The following is a 16741-nucleotide window of genomic DNA, read 5'->3' as shown; positions in this document are numbered from 1 at the left end:
GCTCTTCCAAATGCCTGTGTTGCCGCATACTCCTCGCCAACTCCATTCTCCGGTATCCATCCTCGCACTGTTCTATTGACTCCCAGGCGGGCTCTGGCGCTCTCCCTGGGTCGACCGACCACCTCTCTACCTCCTCCCAGGTTGTCTCTGGTTCGCACCTCGGCACCGCCGACCACCCTGTGTGCCTCCCTCCAAAAATATTTTGGGCTGTCTTTGTGGCCGCGAAACCCGGCGTCGTCACTGTTGCTCCTTCGCTGCCTCCACCTGCTTCCATGGCAGGCTTCTGTCTCCTGCCATGATTTCGTCCCATGTCCAGGATTTCCTCCACTCCTGGGCATGCTGCTTGGTCCGTGAGTGGTGGGATCTTCTGTCACAATCGTTGGACTGGACCAAGGCGCAGCGTACTTAGAGTTCCACATGTTTAATAAATATGCAACTCACCAAAAACAATGCAGAAGAAAACGAAACGTGACGTTCTGGGCTGCTCAAAGGCAGCTTCACAAAAACAAGATCCCACAAACAACAGGTGGGAAAAGGCTGCCTAAATATGAACCCCAATCAGAGACAACGATAGACAGCTGCCTCTGAATGGGAAACATACCAGGCCAACAAAGAAATAGAAAATTGCCCACACTAGTCACACCCTGACCTAACCAAATAGAGAATTTAAAGGATCTCCAAGGTCAGGGCGTGACAAATATTCATGATATATCCCCCATTACACTGCTCAGGAGGTAATGTGAGGTTCACCATCAGTCTCTAATGTGGGGATTGAACCAACTCTGTGATCAGGGGGGCAAAGTAACTGACAGTGCCGTTCAGTAACTGGTGCCCATGTATTTATTTGTAAAAAAAATAAAAAATTAGGGGGCTAGATCAGCTTTAATATTGCAGATAGGTTGAAGTTTCCATGCATATAAGGGTCTGTATAATTTCCAATCCCCCATAGTATATTATTTTTGTAAATATCTACAGTACCAGTCAAAAGTTTGGACACACCTACTCATTCAAGTGTTTTTCTTTATTTAGACTATTTTATACATTGTAAAAAAATAGTGAAGAAGTCAAAGCTATGAAACAATACATGTGGAATCATGTAGTAAGATTTTAGATTCTTCAAAGTAGCCACCCTTTGCCTTGACGACGGCTTTGCACACTCTTAGCATTCTCTCAAGCAGCTTCACCTGCAATGATTTTCCAACAGTCTTGAAGGAGTTCCCACATATGCTGAGCACTTGTTGGCTGCTTTTCCTTCACTTAAATTGCCCCTACACAGCCTGGAGGTGTGTTGTGTCATTGTCCTGTGAAAAACAAATGATAGTCCCACTAAGCGCAAACCTGGGATGGGGTATTGCTGCAGAATGCTGTGGTAGCCATGCTGGTTAAGTGCGCCTTGAATTATAAATAAATAACAGACAGTGTCACCAGAAAAGCACCCCCACACCATCACACATCCTCCGCCATGCTTCACGGAGGGAACCACACATGCAGAAATCATCCGTTCACCTACTCTACGTCTCACAAAGACACAGTTGTTGGAATCAAAAATATCAAATGTAGACTCATCAGCCCAAAGGATAGCTTTCCACCAGTCGAATGTCCATTCCTCGTGTTTCTTGGCCCAAGCAAATCTCTTCTTCTTATTGGTGTCCTAGTAGTGGTTTCTTTTCTGCATTTTGACCATGAAGGCCTGATTTACAGTTGATGTTGAGATGTGTCTGCTTATTTGGGCTGCAATTTCTGAGGCGGATTTTTTTTTCTGCAGCAGATGAAACTCTGGCTCTTCCTTTCCTGTGCCGGTCCTCATGAGAGCCAGTTTCATCAGAGCGCTTCATGGTTTTTGTGACTGCACTTGAAGAAACTTTCAAAGTTCTTGACATTTCAAGTTCTGACCTTTCTAGTCTTAAAGTAATGATCGACTGTCATTTTTCTTTGCTTATTTGAGCTGTTCTTGCCATAATATGGAATTGGTCTTTTACCAAATAGGGCTATCTTCTACCCCCTGTACCTTGTCAGAACACAACTAATTGCTAAACTAAATGCATTAAGAAGGAAATCAATTCCACAAATTAACTTTTAAAAAGGCACACCTATTAATTAAAGTGCATTCCATGCACCTCGTGAAGATGGTTGAGAGAATGCCAAGAGTGTGCAAAGCTGTCATCAAGGCAAAGGGTGACTACTTTGAAAAATGTCAAATATAAAATATATTTTGATTTGTTTAACACTTTATTATGTTATTTCATAGTATTGATGTCTTCACTTTTATTCAACAATGTAGAAAATAGTAAAGATAAAGAAAAACCCTTGAATGAGGTGTGTCTGAACATTTGACTGGTGCTGTACATTTTCCTTTATTATTTTCCCCTAACCCTACCACCCCTCTCCTAATTGCAGTAAAATAATGGACAACATCACATAGGGTTTTACTTCCAGCTTATACATACTAAACTCAGCATGAAAGAAATGTCCCTTTTTTCAGGACAGTGTCTTTCAAAGATTCATTGTAAAAGGTTTAAACACTGTTTCCCATGCTTGTTCAATGAACCATAAACAATTAATGAACATGCACCTGTGGAACTGTCAAGCAGGTGAAAGAGGACCCAAAAGCGACTTAACAGAAACAGAGTTTATTTAAGTCCAAAACGGAATAACAGAAATCCTCTAGACTTGTAGAGGGGAAACAACTGGAGAAGCGGCCACAGACTGCAGGTCGCTTCGGGTAGGCGCAGGCCGTAGTCGACAGAGACACCTGCTCACACGCAGCATCTGATGAAGGCAAAAAAACACGACAGGACAGGGCGATACACAATCACAGCAAAAACACGACAGGACAGGGCGAAACGCAATCACAGCATGGTGAATACAATACAAGGAACCGACGGGACAGGAACGGAACACAAAGGAATAAATAGGGACTCTAATCAGGGGAAAGGATCGGGAACAGGTGTGGGAAGACTAAATGATGATTAGGGGAATAGGAACAGCTGGGAGCAGGAACGGAACGATAGAGAGAGGAGAGAGAGGGAGGGGGAGAGAGAGGGATAGAAAAAGGGAACGAACCTAATAAGACCAGCAGGGGGAAACGAACAGAAGGAAAAGCAAAATGACAAGATGATATAAGACAAAACATGACAGTACCCCCCCCACTCACCGAGCGCCTCCTGGCGCTCTCGAGGAGGAACACTGGCGGCAACGGAGGAAATCATAGATCAAACGGTCCAGCACGTCCCGAGAAAGAACCCAACTCCTCTCCTCAGGACCGTAACGAAAAACGATAAAAAGGGAAACTAGGGTACTACTCTAAAAAAAAAATGAGAACTAGGGACAGACTGAGACACAGCAAGGGCAGGAACAAGAACAGGAGAGATGCGATGGCAGGGAACAGACTGAGACCCAGCAAGACCAGGAGCAGAAGCAGAAAAAAAAATTACCAGACTTCTTCTGCGCGCAGTCTGAACACGCAGCCACGAAACGGCGCGTGTCACGCTCCTGAGTCGGCCACCAAAAACGCTGGCGAATAGACGCAAGAGTGCCTCGAACACCGGGATGACCAGCTAACTTGGCAGAGTGAGCCCACTGAAGAACAGCCAGACGAGTGGAAACAGGAACGAAAAGGAGGTTACTAGGACAAGCGCGCGGCGACGCAGTGTGCGTGAGTGCTTGCTTAACCTGTCTTTCAATTCCCCAGACTGTCAACCCGACAACACGCCCATAAGGAAGAATCCCCTCGAGATCAGTAGAAGCCACAGAAGAACTAAACAGACGGGATAAGGCATCAGGCTTGGTGTTCTTGCTACCCGGACGGTAAGAAATCACAAACTCGAAACGAGCGAAAAACAACGCCCAACGAGCTTGACGGGCATTAAGTCGTTTGGCAGAACGGATGTACTCAAGGTTCTTATGGTCTGTCCAAACGACAAAAGGAACGGTCGCCCCCTCCAACCACTGTCGCCATTCGCCTAGGGCTAAGCGGATGGCGAGCAGTTCACGGTTACCCACATCATAGTTGCGCTCAGATGGCGACAGGCGATGAGAAAAATAAGCGCAAGGATGAACCTTATCGTCAGACTGGAAGCGCTGGGATAGGATGGCTCCCACGCCTACCTCTGAAGCGTCAACCTCGACAATGAATTGTCTAGTGACGTCAGGAGTAACGAGGATAGGAGCGGACGTAAAACGTTCTTTTAGAAGATCAAAAGCTCCCTGGGCGGAACCGGACCACTTAAAACACGTCTTGACAGAAGTAAGAGCTGTGAGAGGGGCAGCAACTTGACCGAAATTACGAATGAAACGCCGATAGAAATTAGCGAAACCTAAAAAGCGCTGCAACTCGACACGTGACCTTGGAACGGGCCAATCACTGACAGCTTGGACCTTAGCGGAATCCATCTGAATGCCTTCAGCGGAAATAACGGAACCGAGAAAAGTAACGGAGGAGACATGAAAAGAGCACTTCTCAGCCTTTACGTAGAGACAATTCTCTAAAAGGCGCTGTAGAACACGTCGAACGTGCTGAACATGAATCTCGAGTGACGGAGAAAAAATCAGGATATCGTCAAGATAGACAAAAACAAAAATGTTCAGCATGTCTCTCAGAACATCATTAACTAATGCCTGAAAAACAGCTGGCGCATTGGCGAGACCGAACGGCAGAACCCGGTACTCAAAATGCCCTAACGGAGTGTTAAACGCCGTTTTCCACTCGTCCCCCTCTCTGATGCGCACGAGATGGTAAGCGTTACGAAGGTCCAACTTAGTAAAGCACCTGGCTCCCTGCAGAATCTCGAAGGCTGATGACATAAGGGGAAGCGGATAACGATTCTTAACCGTTATGTCATTCAGCCCTCAATAATCCACGCAGGGGCGCAGAGTACCGTCCTTCTTTTTAACAAAAAAGAACCCCGCCCCGGCCGGAGAAGAAGAAGGCACTATGGTACCGGCGTCAAGAGACACAGACAAATAATCCTCGAGAGCCTTACGTTCGGGAGCCGACAGAGAGTATAGTCTACCTCGAGGAGGAGTGGTCCCCGGAAGGAGATCAATACTACAATCATACGACCGGTGAGGAGGAAGGGAGTTGGCTCGGGACCGACTGAAGACCGTGCGCAGATCATGATATTCCTCCGGCACTCCTGTCAAATCGCCAGGTTCCTCCTGAGAAGTAGGGACAGAAGAAACGGGAGGGATGGCAGACATTAAACACTTCACATGACAAGAAACGTTCCAGGATAGGATAGAATTACTAGACCAATTAATAGAAGGATTATGACATACTAGCCAGGGATGACCCAAAACAACAGGTGTAAACGGTGAACGGAAAATCAAAAAAGAAATAGTCTCACTGTGGTTACCAGATACTGTGAGAGTTAAAGGTAGTGTCTCAAATTTGATACTGGGAAGATGACTACCATCTAAGGCAAACATGGGCGTAGGCCTGTCTAACGGTCTGAAAGGAATGTTATGTTTCCGAACCCATGCTTCGTCCATGAAACAACCCTCAGCCCCAGAGTCAATCAAAGCACTGCATGTAGCACCCGAACCGGTCCAGCGTAGATGGACCGACATAGTAGTACAAGATCTAGATGAAGGGACCTGAGTAGTAGCGCTCACCAGTAGCCCTCCGCTTACTGATGGGCTCTGGCCTCTTACTGGACATGAATTAACAAAATGTCCAGCAACTCCGCAATAGAGGCACAGGCGGTTGGTGATCCTCCGTTCCCTCTCCTTATTCGAGATGCGAATCCCTCCCAGCTGCATGGGCTCAGTCTCAAAGCCAGAGGAGGGAGATGGTTGCGATGCGGAGCAGGGAAACACCGTTGATGCGAGCTCTCTTCCACGAGCCCGGTGACGAAGATCTACCCGTCGTTCTATGCGGATGGCGAGAGCAATCAAAGAATCCACATCTGATGGAACCTCCCGGGAGAGAATCTCATCCTTAACCACTGCGTGGAGTCCCTCCAGAAAACGAGCGAGCAGCGCCGGCTCGTTCCACTCACTAGAGGCAGCAAGAGTACGAAACTCAATAGAATAATCCGTTATGGACCGTTCACCTTGGCATAAGGAAGCCAGGGCCCTAGAAGCCTCCCTACCAAAAACTGAACGGTCAAAAACCCGAATCATCTCCTCTTTAAAGTTCTGGAATTTGTTAGAGCAATCAGCCCTTGCCTCCCAGATAGCTGTGCCCCATTCTCGAGCCCGGCCAGTAAGGAGTGAAATGACGTAAGCAACCCGAGCTCTCTCTCTAGAGTATGTGTTGGGTTGGAGAGAGAACACAATCTCACACTGCGTGAGAAAGGAGCGGCACTCAGTGGGCTGCCCGGAGTAGCAAGGTGGGTTATTAACCCTAGGTTCTGGAGGCTCGGCAGGCCAGGAAGTAACAGGTGGCACGAGACGTAGACTCTGGAACTGTCCAGAGAGGTCGGAAACCTGAGCGGCCAGGTTCTCCACGGCATGGCGAGCAGCAGACAATTCCTGCTCGTGTCTGCCGAGCATGGCTCCTTGGATCTTGACGGCAGTGTAACGAGCGTCTGTAGTCGCTGGGTCCATTCCTTGGTCGGTTCCTTCTGTCAAGCAGGTGAAAGAGGACCCAAAAGCGACTTAACAGAAACAGAGTTTATTTAAGTCCAAAACGGAATAACAGAAATCCTCTAGACTTGTAGAGGGGAAACAACTGGAGAAGCGGCCACAGACTGCAGGTCGCTTCGGGTAGGCGCAGGCCGTAGTCGACAGAGACACCTGCTCACACGCAGCATCTGATGAAGGCAAAAAAACACGACAGGACAGGGCGATACACAATCACAGCAAAAACACGACAGGACAGGGCGAAACGCAATCACAGCATGGTGAATACAATACAAGGAACCGACGGGACAGGAACGGAACACAAAGGAATAAATAGGGACTCTAATCAGGGGAAAGGATCGGGAACAGGTGTGGGAAGACTAAATGATGATTAGGGGAATAGGAACAGCTGGGAGCAGGAACGGAACGATAGAGAGAGGAGAGAGAGGGAGGGGGAGAGAGAGGGATAGAAAAAGGGAACGAACCTAATAAGACCAGCAGGGGGAAACGAACAGAAGGAAAAGCAAAATGACAAGATGATATAAGACAAAACATGACAGGAACGGTCGTGAAGACACTAAAAGCTTACAGACGGTAGGCAATTAAGGTCACAGTTATGAAAACTTAGGACACTAAAGAGCCCTTTCTACTGACTCTGAAAAACACCAAAAGAAAGATGCCCAGGGTCAAATCAAATCAAGTTGATTTGTCACATACACATGGTTAGCAGGTGTAAATATAAGTGTAGCAAAATGCTTGTGCTTCTAGTTCCGACCATGCAGTAATATCTAACAAGTAATATAACCTAACAATTTCACAACAACTACCTTATACACACACGTGTAAAGGAATGAATACGAATGAATACGAACATGTGCATAAAAATATATAAATAAGTGAAGGCCGAACGGCATAGGCAAGATGCAGTAGATGGTATAGAGTACAGTATATACATATGAGATGAGTTATGTAGGGTATGAAAACAAGAAACAACAAAATTTATTCTGCCTCTTGAGGTTGAAGAAGGCGCTGCTGTGTGGGTGGGCCATTTCAGTTTGTCCGTGATGTGTATGCCTTAAAACTCTCCACCCTCTCCACAACTGTCCTGTCAATGTAGATAGGGAATGCTCCCTCTGTGGTTTCCTGAAGTCCACGATCATCTCCTTTGTTATGTTGACATTGAGTGTGAGGTTATTTTCCTGACACCACACTACAAGGGCCCTCACCTCCTCCCTGTAGACCGTCTTGTCGTTGTTGGTAATCAAGCCTACCACTGTAGTGTCGTCTGAAAACTTGATGATTGAGTTGGAGGCGTGCATGGCCACGCAGTCGTGGGTGAACAGGGAGTACAGGAGAGGGCTGAGAATGCATCCTTGTGGGGACCCAGTGTTGAGGATCAGCAGGGTGGAGATGTTGTTACCTACCCTCACCACCTGGGGGCAGCCCATCAGGAAGTCCAGGACCCAGTTGCACAGGGCGGGGTCGAGACCCGGGGTAGTATATACATATGAGATGAGTTATGTAGGGTATGAAAACAAGAAACAACAAAATTTTTCAGCCTCTTGAGGTTGAAGAAGGCGCTGCTGTGTGGGTGGGCCATTTCAGTTTGTCCGTGATGTGTATGCCTTAAAACTCTCCACCCTCTCCACAACTGTCCTGTCAATGTAGATAGGGAATGCTCCCTCTGTGGTTTCCTGATGTCCACGATCATCTCCTTTGTTTTGTTGACATTGAGTGTGAGGTTATTTTCCTGACACCACACTCCAAGGGCCCTCACCTCCTCCCTGTAGACCGTCTTGTCGTTGTTGGTAATCAAGACAACCACTGTAGTGTCGTCTGAAAACTTGATGATTGAGTTGGAGGCGTGCATGGCCACGCAGTCGTGGGTGAGCAGGGAGTACAGGAGAGGGCTGAGAATGCACCCTTGTGGGGACCCAGTGTTGAGGATCAGCGGGGTGGAGATGTTGTTACCTACCCTCACCACCTGGGGGCAGCCCATCAGGAAGTCCAGGACCCAGTTGCACAGGGCGGGGTCGAGACCCGGGGTCTCGAGCGTAATGACGAGTTTGGGTACTATGGTGTTAAATGCTGAGCTGTAATCGATGAACAGAATTCTTACATAGGTATTCCTCTTGTCCAGATGGGTTAGGGCAGTGTGCAGTGTGATGTCGATTGCGTCTTCTGTGGACCTATTGGGGCAGTAAGCAAATTGGAGTGGGTCTAGGGTGTCAGGTAGGGTGGAGGTGATACGGTCCTTGACTAGTCTCTCAAAGCACTTCATGATGACGGAAGTGAGTGCTACAGCGCGGTAGTCGTTTAGCTCAGTTACCTTAGCTTTCTTGGGAACAGGAACAATGGTGGCCCTCTTGAAGCATGTGTGGAGAGCAGACTGGGATAAGGGTTGATTGAATATGTCTGTAAACACACCAGCCAGCAGCATCTGCGCATGCTCTGAGGACGCAGCTGGGGATGCCGTCTGGGCCTGCAGCCTTGCGAGGGTTAACACATTTAAATATTTTACTCATGTTGGCTACAGTGAAGGAGAGCCTGCAGGTTTTGGTAGCGGGCTGTGTCCGTGGCACTGTATTGTCCTCAAAGCGAGCAAGGTCAGTGGCACTGTATTGTCCTAAAAGCGAGGTGAACAAAAGGACTTGAGTTCCTGTATGTTTTTATGATCACACCACGTCTCGTTAATCACAAGGCATACACCCCCGCCCTTCTTCTTACCAGATAGATGCTTGTTTCTGTCAGCGAGATGCGTGAAGAAACCAGGTGGCTGTACCGACTCAGATAGCGTGTCTCGAGTGAGCCATGTTTCCGTGAGAAAAAGTACGTTACAGTCTCGGCTGTCTCTCTGGAATCCTACCCTTTCTCGGATTTCGTCTACCTTGTTGTCAAGAGACTGGACATTGGCGAGTAGTATGCTTGGTAGCGATGCGCGATGTGCCCGTCTACGGAGCCTGACCAGAAGACTGCTCCGTCTGCCCCTTCTACTACGGCATTGTTGTTTTGGGTTGCCGGCTGGGATCCGATCCATTGTCCTGGGTGGTAGGCCGAACAGAGGATCCACTTCGGGAAAGTTGTATTCCTGGTCGTAATGTTGGTGAGTTGACGTTGCTCTTATATCCAATAGTTCCTCCCGACTGTAGGTAATAAAACCTAAGATTACCTGGGGTAACAATGTAAGAAATAACACATAAAAAGCCAAAATAGTGCATAGTTTCCTAGGAACGCCATCTCTGTCGGCGCCGGAAGCTCATCTGCGTGAACGTGCCTTAGGCATGCTGCAAGGAGGCATGAGGACTGCAGATGTGGCCAGCCTAAGACAGTGCTACAGGGAGACAGGACAGAGAGCTGATCGTCCTTGCAGTGGCAAACCACACAACACCTGCACAGGATCGGTACATCTGAACATCACATGTGCGGGACAGGTACAGGATGGCAACAACAAGTTACACCAGGAACACACAATCCCTCCATCAGTGCTCAGACTGTCTGCAATAGGCAGAGAGGCTGGACTGAGGGCTTGTAGGCCTGTTGTAAGGCAGGTCCTCACCAGACATCACCGGCAATAACGTTGCCTATGGGCACCAACCCACCTTCGCTGGACCAGACAGGACTGGCAAAAAGTGCTCTTCACTGACGAGTTGCGTTTTAGCCTGATGGTTGGATTCACATTTATTGTCGAAGGAATGAGCGTTACACCGAGGTTTGTACTCTGGAGCAGGATCGATTTGGAGGTGGAGGGTCCGTCATGGTCTGCGACGGTGTGTTACAGCATCATCTGACTGAGCTTGTTGTTATTGCAGGCAATGCGTTAAACGCTGTGCGTTAAAGGGAAGACATCCTCCTCCCTCATGTGGTACCCTTCCTACAGACACATCCTGACATGACCCTCCAGTATGACAGTGCCACCACCTATACTGCTCGTTCTGTGCGTGATTTCCTGAAAGACAGAAATGTCAGTGTTCTGCCATGGCCAGCGAAGAGCCCGGATCTCAATCCCATTGAGCATGTCTGGGACCTGTTGGATCGGAGGGTGAGGGCTAGGGCTAGGGCCATTTACTCCAGAAATGTACGGCAACTTGCAGGTGCCTTAGTGGAAGGGTGGGGTAACATCTCACAGCAAGAACTGACAAATCTGGTGCAGTCCATGAGGAGGAGATGCACTGCAGTACTTAATGCAGCTGGTGGCCACACCAGACACAGACTGTTACTTTTGATTTTGACCCCCCCTTTGTTCAGAGACACATTATTCAATTTCTGTCACACATCTATAGAACTTGTTCAGTTTATGTTTCAGTTGTTGAATCTTGTTAAGTTCATTCAAATATTTACACATGTTAAGTTTGCTGAAAGTTAACGCAGTTGACAGTGAGAGGACGTTTCTTTTTTTTGCTGAGTTTATATACATTTCACAGATTACAATAGTTATCTTTTGTTTGTCTTTAATCTCCCCTCCCATCTATCTCTGAAGACCATTCAGTTTGATTTCTATTTGCCATATATTTTAACTGTGCTGTTTCACAAAAGTTCTGAACCTATATACATTTTATGGACAAAGCATATTTTAAATGAGTTATTTTGTTGTTTTTAGTCCCACCTTTCAGCTCCACTCAACCTGTCCCATCTTTCTCCGAACCCCATCCAATTTTGATTTCTATTTGCCATATATTTGCACTTGTTTTTTTATAGATAGCTGGTTCTGTGCTGGGCTTGTGAGTCTTGGCCCTGGAAGGACATCTTGTAATCTGCTGATAGCAGAAGTGGTGAACGCCACAGCAGTGTCATGTTTTGTCATATATTGTTATGTCATTGTGCTTTCCCTTCTGTTCGTTTCCCCCTGCTGGTCTTATTAGGTTCGTTCCCTTTTTCTATCCCTCTCTCTCCCCCTCCCTCTCTCTCCTCTCTCTATCGTTCCGTTCCTGCTCCCAGCTGTTCCTCATTCTCCTAACTCACTCATTTAGTCTTTTCACACCTGTCCCCTATTTTGTCCTCTGATTAGAGTCCCTATTTCTCCCCTTGTTTTCCGCTTCTGTCCTTGTCGGATCCTTGTATGATGTTCGCTGTGCTGTGTCCTTGTCTCGCCCTGTCGTGTCTTGTCTCCTTCAGATGCTGCGTGTGAGCAGGTGTCTTAGTCTGCTACGGTCGGTGCCTTCCCGAAGCAACCTGCAGTCAATGGTCGAGTCTCCAGTCTGTCCTCGTTACTACGAGTGGATTTAAGTTTTTTCCTGTTTTGTTTTCGTCTTGAGTTTTCCCGGATTATTACTTTTGCCTTTTACTGGAATAAAGACTCTGTTTTCGCTAAGTCGCTTTTGGGTCCAAGGTCACGTGTCGAGTTGCAGCGCTTTCTAGGTTTCGCTAATTTCTATCGGCGTTTCATTCGTAATTTTGGTCAAGTTGCTGCCCCTCTCACAGCTCTTACTTCTGTCAAGACGTGCTTTAAGTGGTCCGGTTCCGCCCAGGGAGCTTTCGATCTCCTCAAGAAGCGTTTTACGTCCGCTCCTATCCTCGTTACTCCTGACGTCACTAAACAATTCATTGTCGAGGTTGACGCTTCAGAGGTGGGCGTGGGAGCCATTCTATCCCAGCGCTTCCAGTCTGACGATAAGGTCCATCCTTGCGCTTATTTTTCTCATCGCCTGTCGCCATCGGAACGCAACTATGATGTGGGTAACCGCGAACTGCTCGCCATCCGCTTAGCCCTAGGCGAATGGCGACAGTGGTTGGAGGGGGCGACCGTTCCTTTTGTCGTTTGGACTGACCATAAGAACCTTGAGTACATCCGTTCTGCCAAACGACTTAATGCACGTCAAGCTCGTTGGGCGTTGTTTTTAGCTCGTTTCGAGTTTGTGATTTCTTATCGCCCGGGTAATAAGAACACTAAGCCTGATGCCTTATCTCGTCTCTTTAGTTCTTCTGTGGCTTCTACCGATCCCGAGGGGATTCTTCCTTATGGGCGTGTTGTCGGGTTGACAGTCTGGGGAATTGAGAGACAGGTTAAGCAAGCACTCACTCACACTGCGTCGCCGCGCGCTTGTCCTAGTAATCTTCTTTTCGTTCCTGTTTCTACTCGTCTGGCTGTTCTTCAGTGGGCTCACTCTGCCAAGTTAGCTGGCCATCCCGGCGTTCGAGGTACACTTGCTTCTATTCGCCAGCGCTTTTGGTGGCCTACTCAGGAGCGTGACACGCGCCGTTTCATGGCTGCTTGTTCGGACTGCGCGCAGACTAAGTCAGGTAACTCTCCTCCTGCCGGTCGTCTTAGACCGCTTCCCATTCCTTCTCGACCATGGTCTCACATCGCCTTAGACTTCATTACCGGTCTGCCTTCGTCTGCGGGGAAGACTGTGATTCTTACGGTTGTCGATAGGTTCTCTAAGGCGGCACATTTCATTCCCCTCGCTAAGCTTCCTTCCGCTAAGGAGACGGCACAAATCATCATCGAGAATGTGTTCAGAATTCATGGCCTCCCGTTAGACGCCGTTTCAGACAGAGGTCCGCAATTCACGTCACAGTTTTGGAGAGAGTTCTGTCGTTTGATGGGTGCTTCCGTCAGTCTCTCTTCCGGTTTTCATCCCCAGTCTAACGGTCAAGCAGAAAGTGCCAATCAGTCGATTGGTCGCATACTACGCAGCCTTTCTTTTAGAAACCCTGCGTCTTGGGCAGAAAAGCTCCCCTGGGCAGAATACGCTCACAACTCGCTTCCTTCATCTGCTACCGGGCTATCCCCGTTTCAGAGTAGTCTGGGTTACCAGCCTCCTCTGTTCTCGTCCCAGCTCGCCGAGTCCAGCGTTCCCTCCGCTCAGGCGTTTGTCCAACGTTGTGAGCGCACCTGGAGGAGGGTGAGGTCGGCACTTTGCCGTTACAGGGCGCAGACTGTGAGAGCCGCCAATAAACGTAGGATTAAGAGTCCTAGGTATTGTCGCGGCCAGAGAGTGTGGCTTTCCACTCGTAACCTTCCCCTTACGGCAGCTTCTCGTAAGTTGACTCCGCGGTTCATTGGTCCGTTCCGTGTCTCCCAGGTCGTCAATCCTGTCGCTGTGCGACTGCTTCTTCCGCGACATCTTCGTCGCGTCCATCCTGTCTTCCATGTCTCCTGTGTCAAGCCCTTTCTTCGCACCCCCGTTCGTCTTCCCTCCCCCCCCCGTCCTTGTCGAGGGCGCACCTATTTACAAGGTACGTAGGATCATGGACATGCGTTCTCGGGGACGTGGTCACCAGTACTTAGTGGATTGGGAGGGTTACGGTCCTGAGGAGAGGAGTTGGGTTCCATCTCGTGCTGGACCGTTCGCTGATTGATGATTTCCTCTGTTGCCGCCAGGATTCCTCCTCGAGTGCGCCAGGAGGCGCTCGGTGAGTGGGGGGGTACTGTCATGTTTTGTCATATATTGTCATGTCATTGTGCTTTCCCTTCTGTTCGTTTCCCCCTACTGGTCTTATTAGGTTCGTTCCCTTTTTCTATCCCCCTCTCTCCCCCTCCCTCTCTCTCCTCTCTCTATCGTTCCGTTCCTGCTCCCAGCTGTTCCTCATTCTCCTAACTCACTCATTTAGTCTTTTCACACCTGTCCCCTATTTTGTCCTCTGATTAGAGTCCCTATTTCTCCCCTTGTTTTCCGCTTCTGTCCTTGTCGGATCCTTGTATGATGTTCGCTGTGCTGTGTCCTTGTCTCGCCCTGTCGTGTCTTGTCTCCTTCAGATGCTGCGTGTGAGCAGGTGTCTTAGTCTGCTACGGTCGGTGCCTTCCCGAAGCAACTTGCAGTCAATGGTCGAGTCTCCAGTCTGTCCTCGTTACTACGAGTGGATTTAATTTTTTTCTTGTTTTGTTTTCGTCTTGAGTTTTCCAGGATTATTACTTTTGCCTTTTACTGGAATAAAGACTCTGTTTTCGCTAAGTCGCTTTTGGGTCCTCATTCACCTGCATAACAAGCAGTTCCATTGAGAGAGCCGGTTTACATAATGACCGGCCTATTCATTTCCATGTCCCACAGGTTTAGCTACTGCTCGCTGCACACTCACACAGCGTACTGCATCTACACTAGAGGTCCCATGCAGCAGGTATGTGCCTTCTGAGATATGCTGTGTCAGTGAAAGTGGAGAAACACACCGACTGTTTTTGGTTTTCTAGATTTCTGTTGATGGCTGAGTCTTGTGACACTTTCCGGTGGTTTTCCTATTGGGAGGCATAATACAGGGGTGCGTAACCTGCTGAGCCACAGAAATGAACAGCAGCATCTACTCGAACCCCTCGCTTGGATATCTGTTATCCAGATCTCATCAGAGCCCAGAGACACGGAGAGCCAAAAGAAGCTGTGAACGGGGCTAAGGGAGCCTGCAGGAAATTGGACATAAGTACAGACCTCTTGTATGGGGATTGTTAACATTAATGACAATAACAGACACTGTTTCCTTGACAGTGGTATGAAAACTATAAAAGCATCTAAGAAATAGTTTCTATTCCTATTAATTTTAGAACATTTTAATGTTTTACTAATCCTGAAGGAATCTGGACTGGAGACTAAACAAGCTGAATCTGGTGAAGAAATGACTGGTAACGTTTTAGTTTTGACTGATCTGCTATCCCAACAGATGAGCTCCAGTCTGTGAAATTCATCTGTATATAAGGAGACAAAATGGTAGATGCGTTATTGCGTGAGTTGGTTTCAGGATCCAGTGTGTTCCTAAATCATTGTTTTCTGTTTTAACAGCACAAAATAGTATAGTAGTTCAGGTGACATTAATTTACATCTTTCAGATCGAGTTCTGAATATCTCAGCAAGCCCTCATTAGAATAGATTGCTAGAAATGATATCGAGCTCACTGAAATACTTAATTACACCAGTCACTGTTCATAACTTAAGTCATATATTATTGTACATTATGAATTTCAAAATGTTATGTGGTGTCCTCTAGCCAGACTAAAGGATTTTACATACAAACCTAGTGACCTCCATTGATGGAAGAGGTGTTCTGCTTACAATCTACCACCCTCTGATGACAAGTAGACAAGATGAATAGCCAAAGGATGTCCCGTTTATCCAAACAAGATGGCTAACCGACTCAAATTGGTGTGCATATAACAGAAATGTGGTCCACATTTTTAAAAGGCTCTGTTGTTTTACTGGTGCTTGTGGTCAATTCCCCAAATGTTACCATCAACCTACCATTAGCAGGCAGCACCATTAAAGATTTCAAACTGATGAGTAAATGTGTTACGAGAACCGTGTCATACAGTCTTGCCTCTGTCATCTTAAGAGTGATAAATACAAACCAAAAGCATGCCTCATCAACGAGACGAACATGTAATCAAGTCTGACAATGGGGAGAGACCCGATGATTGGCAAGAGGCAAACCCTTGACCTAGTAATCCAGTAAAGGGGAGTGCGGACAAACAGAGACAGTACTGTTGTGTCATGACAGTGGGGAAGAGCCATTGGAAAGGGAAAATAATATCACTCGTTTGTGGATTAGATGGTCTGACTACGTAAACTGAGCACAACATTTCAAAAGATTGAGCTGACATCTGAAATATTGGAAAAACTCCAAACAGAATCCAAAACTCTCAATCCTGCTTTGGTTGTTCTAGTTACACCGGAGATCAGAGGGCTGTTTATTTGAGATGTCTGCAGGAGCACCAAAGGCTTTGTCTATAGTCTCAATCAGCCTGGTTTGCAGTGCTACTTTAATAATGTAAATAAGGGTCTAAACTAAATGGTATCCTTGTGGTTCCATTTCTGTAGTTCCTAAATTAACCAACATGATAAATAGCATGTCACAGTTCATTTACCTTGTTTTCATCAGCGGTGGAAAAAGTACCCAATTGTCATACTTGTGTAAAAAAAAGTCTAGCCATGGATCCTCAGATTTCTCCTGATGTTCCAGTCAGAGGAATTGGTTGGCTTGGTTGGTTTATTTCAATCAAGAAATTACAGACATCGCCTTCATCCAAAACGATGCATTCATTCGACATATAAAAAGCAGTGATTTTAGATGGCCTTTTAATTACCCATACACCTTTAGTCTAAAAAGTGCAATAATACTAAAAAACCTGACTTTGAACTTACTTTTCTAACTAGAAAGGGGAGTCATGACAGCAGTGTGTTTTTAAAGGAAAGGAGTTTTTATAGACATTAATTTGATTGATTTAATAGACCTTTCTAACTCCCCTCTCTCTCCCCAG

General features: G+C 47.2%; 1 pseudogene; it reads right to left on the bottom strand.

Moving 5' to 3' along the window:
* Positions 1–237: 237 nt before the first annotated feature.
* The window catches only part of LOC124046927, a 134654-nt pseudogene continuing 118150 nt past the window's right edge, over positions 238–16741 (bottom strand).

The sequence above is a fragment of the Oncorhynchus gorbuscha genome, linkage group LG10 (genome assembly GCF_021184085.1).
Source record: "Oncorhynchus gorbuscha isolate QuinsamMale2020 ecotype Even-year linkage group LG10, OgorEven_v1.0, whole genome shotgun sequence".
Lineage (NCBI taxonomy): Eukaryota > Metazoa > Chordata > Actinopteri > Salmoniformes > Salmonidae > Oncorhynchus > Oncorhynchus gorbuscha.
This window is presented reverse-complemented; position numbering and strand designations above follow the sequence as displayed.